The 6,820-nt window shown below is 44.7% G+C and overlaps 1 pseudogene; it reads left to right on the top strand.

Annotated features, from left to right (window-relative positions):
• Positions 1–2,459: 2,459 nt before the first annotated feature.
• LOC149869361 (E3 SUMO-protein ligase ZBED1-like) lies at positions 2,460–4,184 on the top strand (annotated as a pseudogene).
• Positions 4,185–6,820: the final 2,636 nt, after the last annotated feature.

A 6,820-nucleotide genomic window follows, 5' to 3' on the forward strand; every position in this document is an offset into this window, starting at 1 on the left:
AGGCTATGCTCATAGACAGATTTTCCAACTGAGAGGCAGCTAGTCATTATTTTCTCTAACTGTAAATAGACAAGATGCTCTTCAGTTTCAAAACAGCAGCAGGACCATTCTATAAACCCTTCCTCAGAGTGTTACACATCTGCTTATTCCAGCAAATTCAGTTCATATTTGTTGCTAACACAAGCTCCTGTGTCCAGTCTTATAGAGACTGAAGAAGGTTAGCATACATTGACAGCCTGCTGTAATGAACATTGTTGGAATATTAAAGATCGCTTGCATCCTCCTTTTAGACTGACCACGCAAGATGAGGGCGGTGATGAAATTGTCTCAGTCTTGTCAACCACTTTCAGCTCTCCTGGTGCTCGGCAGCCATCTGCAAATAGAAACCTCTGACCTGGAGGACTGAACACAGCCCAACTCCTAGACCCATTTTCTAAAGATCATAATAATTTGTCTGAGGAAAGTCTTTCAGGGTCTGTCTATAGGAACTTTCAGGAAGATTAAGGAAAATCAAATAAGGATGTCAATTCAATGCGCATAAATTTAAGTGTGTTAAATGGTGTTGTGGATACATTCATTCATCCATAAAGTGGTTTTAAATCTCTGTAGCTTCTAGCCACTTCTACACAAAAAAGAGCCCAGGCACACAACTTTCTAATGCACTTTAATTTATGTGCCATGGCTTCACAATCTAAGCAATGTGCCTTAACTTTTCTTGCCCTCATGTACAGGAGCTCCCAGTGCAAACTTAGGACCCAGACTATATTTGAATTCACTTATGACAGGGACCTGGATTGTCTAGCCTTTCCCTAAGGTTTTTATTCTTTAACACTATAAATCTAGTCAGTAAGGTATCTAATAGAAGGGTATAATTATTTATCTCCTTCTCTGAAAATATCATTTGATTGGATTTCTACCCCTCTGCTGTACTCCCCTCACAATGGGGAAGTAATAGGGGCCTTAAAATTTTCAGTGACTAAGGGAAAAGCTGTTAACTGTCTTAATCATCTCTGCAGGTGAGCAAGGTAGCAAAACGTGCCCTCTTACTTTCCTGAACAGGCTGCCTGCCAAAGCGTTAATAATGAAGAGGAAGAACAGACTCTGTGGGGCTTCTGGTTCCTAAATCAGGGAGGTGGATATGAAACAAAAGCAGGGCAAGGAATGAACCTCACTCTGAGAAAACCACCTTCATGATCATGGTATCTCCCTAAGATCAAGCAAGACAAGGGACATCTGACTTCCAAGGTCTCTAGGCCTGAAGCTTGCATGTAGGATTCCTGCCTGGATATGGGGAATAAACAAATCCCCAGACCAGTGGGTCTGGGAGGGAGGATACTTGCGCAGTGGTGGAACCACACAGACTTATATATATCTGGGCTGTCAGTTAATCACAGTTAACATATCCAATTAATGCAAAACAAATTAATGCCCTATTTTTTTAATGAGTGTTTATCTCATGCATCCATTTTGATGAGAGGTGGACAAACTATGGCTCATGAGCTGGTTCTAGCCCATGGAGGGACTTTGGCCCATGGCAGGTCTCTTGGTCCTGCCTGGCCTAGGCACAGTCTGGCCTGTGGTGTGTCTTGCTGTCCCCTGGGCACACAGTGGGGCTGGGGCAGGGGCAGCTCTGCAACTCGACTGCCTTTCTAGGCAGCCTAGGTGGTGGTGGCTCCTTCTGGCTGCTACTGACACTAGCGTCAGTGCTGTGGTACTATGCACACAGCCCTAACCCCAACCCACCCCACATCTGCTTCAGACTCACTCATCCATGCTGAGTAGTGGCAGCGGCTGGCCAGAAGCTACTACTCAGCATAGGGCAAAAGCAACCCCTACCTTTTGCTGCTGCCAGGCCCTTTTTGTTGCAGCTGCCTGGAGCCCATGCCTGGACTCTCCTGTGGTTCCTCTTCATTGACAGTGCTGCCCTGCTGGGTGGCCCAGAGGCAGCAGTGATGGCGGTGGAGAGAAGCTGTAGGGCAACCCAGGTGCGGACCCTGGGTGGCTGCAGTAGGAAGGGCCCAGCATTGGTGAAGGGGAGGGGCCATTTTTGTTCTGTGACTAGCAGCAGCTTCTGCCCAGCTGCCACCACTGCTCAGTGTAGGTGGGAGGTCCAGAGCAAGCAGGGGGTGAGCTGGGCTTGGGGCTATTCGTGCAGGTTCTGGCTGCTCTGCTTCGGCTGGGTTCAGTCCATAGCGGGCATGGGGTAGGGTGGACCGGGGTTGGGCCTGGGGCTGTGCACTGCTGAAGGTGGCAGGGAGGAGCCACCAGAGAACAGGAGGAGGGGGAGGTGCTGACAGCCTACAGCAGCTCCTCAGAACTGCCTATCTGGCCCCTGGGCCCATAATTGCCTGTCCCTCATTTTGACCCTCTTCACTTACTGGACTTAATCACTAGGAAGAAATTAGCACAGTTCTACTCTGTTCTTATGGCACTGAGAGATTAAATATTAGAAAGATGTAATGGAGCAAAGCAGCAAAAGTTTGGGTGTTTTGAATGGGAAGTGTATTCTTTAAAAACTTGCAAATCATACTCTGAAGAAAAAGATAGTTATCTGTAGTTATTGCAAGGCTGAGTTCCAATATCATCAAAGTACCTCAAGTCTGCAGTATCACCTAAGTGCTAAACATACTTTTGTCACCATTTCTTCTGCTACAGATAACCCACCAAGAGCAAATGAATCCCATGAGCCACGACAGAGTATGCTTACTGAGTTTCAGGATCGCTATGTGGATCAAAAGAAGTACAACAGGTTAACCAATGCTATTGCAAAATAGTTAGCTCTGGACTGCAGACATTGTAAACAACAGAGGGCTAAGATGGCCTATTCAAATTGTATCTTCCAATCAGTCATATGCCCTGCCCTCCCGAGAAGCCATTGCATCACAAATACATGACCTATATCACAAAGAGAAGACTACTAAGTTGGAGCTTCTGAAAAATGCACAAGCTGTCGCTCTGACTGGCGATCACTGGACATCCTTGAGCAATTGCAGTTATCTTGGAGTCACAGCACACCTGACTGATGCTGCATAGACACTGCAGTTGTTTCCTTTAACAGTAATGCATACCAAAGAGAGATATTATGCTGAAACTTGTATAGAGCATTTCTTGGATGTTACAAAAGAATGGAATATTGAAGAAAGGGTCATAGCAATTAGTATTGACAGTGCACACAATATTATAGCAGCAGCCAGTCATTTTCCTTTTGAACACATGACGTGAATTGCTTACAGTCTGCAGTGATCCATAACAGTAGCACTTAGTGACGGTGGTTTTGAAAACGTGCTGGCAAAATGTAGACAAAGTGTGGGCCATTTCAAACACAATCCAGCTAACAGTGCAGAGCTAAAAACATGACAAGCTGCAGATGGACAGAAACAAGACTCTCTCATACAAGATATTTCTACCAGATGGAACTCTACATTGGGTTTAGTTCAGCACCTGCTTAGAAATAAAGTCACTATCACAGCCACGTTAGCTCTTCAAAAGCACAGTCTATCAATGCTGAAGGATAGTGATTTTGAACAACTGAAAAAGCTAGAAACACTACTTGAGCCCTGCAGGTTTATGACTGAACACCTTGGAGGAGAATTGTATGCTTCCTGCACCATGATTTGACCTGCACTCTGCCATGTATTTCATGTTATGGCAGTCTTGGATGATGACCCAGCATATGGTACTCAATTTAAGAACACTTTCACTGGAGATTTAACAAAAGGCAGAGGGTACCAATATGAGATTTCTAAAAATAGCTATAGCACTCAACCCAAGGTTTAAGAATCTGAAGTGCCTTCCAAAATCTGAGCTGGATGAGATGTGGGACATGACGTCAGAAGTCTTAAAAGAGCAGAATCCTGACATGGAAACTACAAAATGCAAGCCACCACAAAGCAAAAGCAGCCATCTGTTGGTGGCATCTGATTCAGATAATAAAAATGAAGCTGTGTTGGTCCACCCTGCTTTGGATTGTTATAAAGCAGAACTCATCCTCACCATGGAGGCATGTCCTTTGGAATGGTGGTCGAAGCATGAAGGGGCTTACAAAAGTTTAGCACATCAGGCAGATAAATACCTTGCAATGCCATCTACAGCAGTGCCATTCATGGCTGTTCTCATTTTCTGGTGACATAGTAAATAAGCATACAGCATTATTTCCTGAGATTGTAAACAATGTGCTTGTCTAAACAATTGGCTGAAATGCAGGGAGGTGCATTGAAAAATACTATTTCTTTTGTTTACCATTTTTACAGTTCAGTCATTTGTAATAAAAAATAATATAAAGTGAGGACTGTACAGCTTGTATTCTGTGTTTAATTGTCATCAATTTATTTGAAAATATAGAAAAAACATCCAAAATATGTATTATAAATTGGTATTCTATTATAGTTTAACTGTGCAATCAAAACTGTGATTAATTGCAACTTTTTAAAAATCTTGTCTGCTCTAATAATATATATGAAATAAAAGGGGAAGTAATCTGGTTGGTGTTGGGAAGCAAAAAAGCTGCATATAACACTATAACTAGAAGACTATAAAAAGGCTATTTAAACTATATATTTTTCTTTTAGCAGATTATCATGGAGATGATTGTGGGTGTCTACTACAGCAGAGATTTGGGGAGCTGGTAATTTCTTGCTCTTCAGAAAGCTGAAACAAGCTGTTCCAGAGGCACTTGCCACTGCTCTCAGAATGACGCTGGTCTAGTTGTGTGTCTGCGAGCTTCAGACCAGAGAGTTAGGGAAGGTCTAACCTGTCTCATTCTAGGGAACTGGGACAATTCAATAACATTACCTAATTACACTGGGCTGCACATAGATATAAATAGGCCATTGTCCTTCTGAATAGATCTGATTGCAGATTTCATGCATAATTTGAAAAGAACAAAGCTAAATAAATAAAGAATGCATGGAGAAATGAAAACATTGCCTGTTGAGAGGCAATAACTTCTTGAATAGTTTTCTATTAGCAATAGGAAAAAAAATAGAAGTATGGCTCACCCTGTACCCTTCTCAGGTGACATATTGTAACAACTTGTCGGGGACGGGCCCCAAGGTCACGGTGGGCCAGGGTACGGATCGGATCAGGCGGGCTTAGCGGCAAGGAGTCTGAGCGGTACGGGACACGTGTGGTTTCAAAAACAGATAGCTTTTATTTTCACTTACGCTACAAGATGATGAAGCGTAGGTAGCGGACTTGTTTGTTCAGTTACAGTATTGACAAACAAACAAATAAACAAAGTTGTCTGTCGGTTCACAGGGTTCCCGAGCCGAGCCCTTGCTTTCTAGCCCAGAGGCTAGGTGCGGCTGCCCGACTCGATAGTCCCAGAACTGGTCGACAGCTCATAAAAGGGAACAATGAACAACTGTAACGCGTCGTCGGTGATGGATGAATGACAAACCAGGTAAGGTGAACAGTTGACGGGATGAACGAGGAGAGAACGTAGGTGAAGCCGGGTTGGTGATAACAATGATAACGATGCCGAGGATAAGCTGGGTGCATAGTCAGTGAGGTTGGAATAAAGGTCAGTACCAAGTAAACAATCCGAAGATGAAATCGATCAGTTGAAGATAAGCTGTAAAGCCACAGTGCGGAGAGATCCGCGGAGCCTTGGCAGACGAACCAGGGCTCTAGGCCTAGGAGGCTCTCCTGAGGAGCAGTCTCTGCAGCTGCAGTCTCTGCTCTCAGGTTGGGTCTGGTCTCCCCCCATGGGCAGGTTCTTACAAGCTTTAAATATAATTTTTGTGGCCAATCAGGTAACTCTCTTCATAGAAATTTTTGGTCGAATAAGAGTTAGCATGCGCAGGGTGTCAGTTTAGATTGCCTCATGGCAGAGCCATGATTGACAAGCCAGAGGTTGCACAGGGGACACGTGCTGGACATGCTTGTCCGCCCTCTGGGGATTTTCCATGGCCTGTCTGCGCATGTCAACACTTTTAACTCTGTGTTATCCAGCATTACATACAAATTTGGTTTTGACACAACTAGGTCAAGGGTGGACAATTATTTGGGTTAGAGGGCCACTTAATGAGCTTTGGTGATCTGTTGTGGGCCAAGGTTGGGGGTTGGGGGGAGAGAGGGCAGGGAGATGCTAATCGATCTTATCTGGTCCTATGCCTGCTGCCAGGAACCTGAGAATCATAGAAAATTAGGGTTGGAAGGGACCATGGGAGATCATCTAGTCCAACCCCCTATTCAAAGCAGGACCATCCTCAACTAGATCATCCCAGCCAAAGCTTTGTCTAACCAGGTTTTAAAAACGTCCAAGGATGGAGATTCCACAACCTCTCTGGGTAACTTGTTCCAGTGTTTTACTACCCTCCTAGTGAGAACATTCTTCCTGCAACATGACACCATTGCTCCTTGTTCTGTCATCTGCCACCATAGAGAACAGTTTAGCTTCATCCTCTTTGCAAACCCCCTTCAGGTAGTTGAAGGCTGCTATCAAATTACACCCTCAGTCTTCTCTTCTCCAGACTAAATAAGCCCAGTTCCCTTAGCCTCTCCTCAGAAGTCATGAGCCTCAACCCCCTCACCACTTTTGTTGCCCTCTACTGGACTCTCTCCAATTTGTCCACATCCTGTCTTGGGGGTGGGGGGTGGGGGCAAAACTGAACACAATACTCTAGATGTGTCCTCACTAGTGCCAAATAGAGGGGAATAATCACTTCCCTTGACCTGCTGGAAAGACTCCTGCCAATGCAGCCCAGTATGCCATTAGCCTTCTTCACAACAAGGGCACATTGTTGGCTCTTATTCAGCTTACTGCCCGTTGTAACCCCCAGGTCCTTTTTTGTAGAGCTGCTGCCCAGCCAGTCAGCCC

The sequence above is a fragment of the Crocodylus siamensis genome, chromosome 3 (assembly GCF_052110815.1).
Source record: "Crocodylus siamensis isolate JL-2025a chromosome 3, ASM5211081v1, whole genome shotgun sequence".
Classification (NCBI taxonomy): Eukaryota; Metazoa; Chordata; order Crocodylia; family Crocodylidae; genus Crocodylus; species Crocodylus siamensis.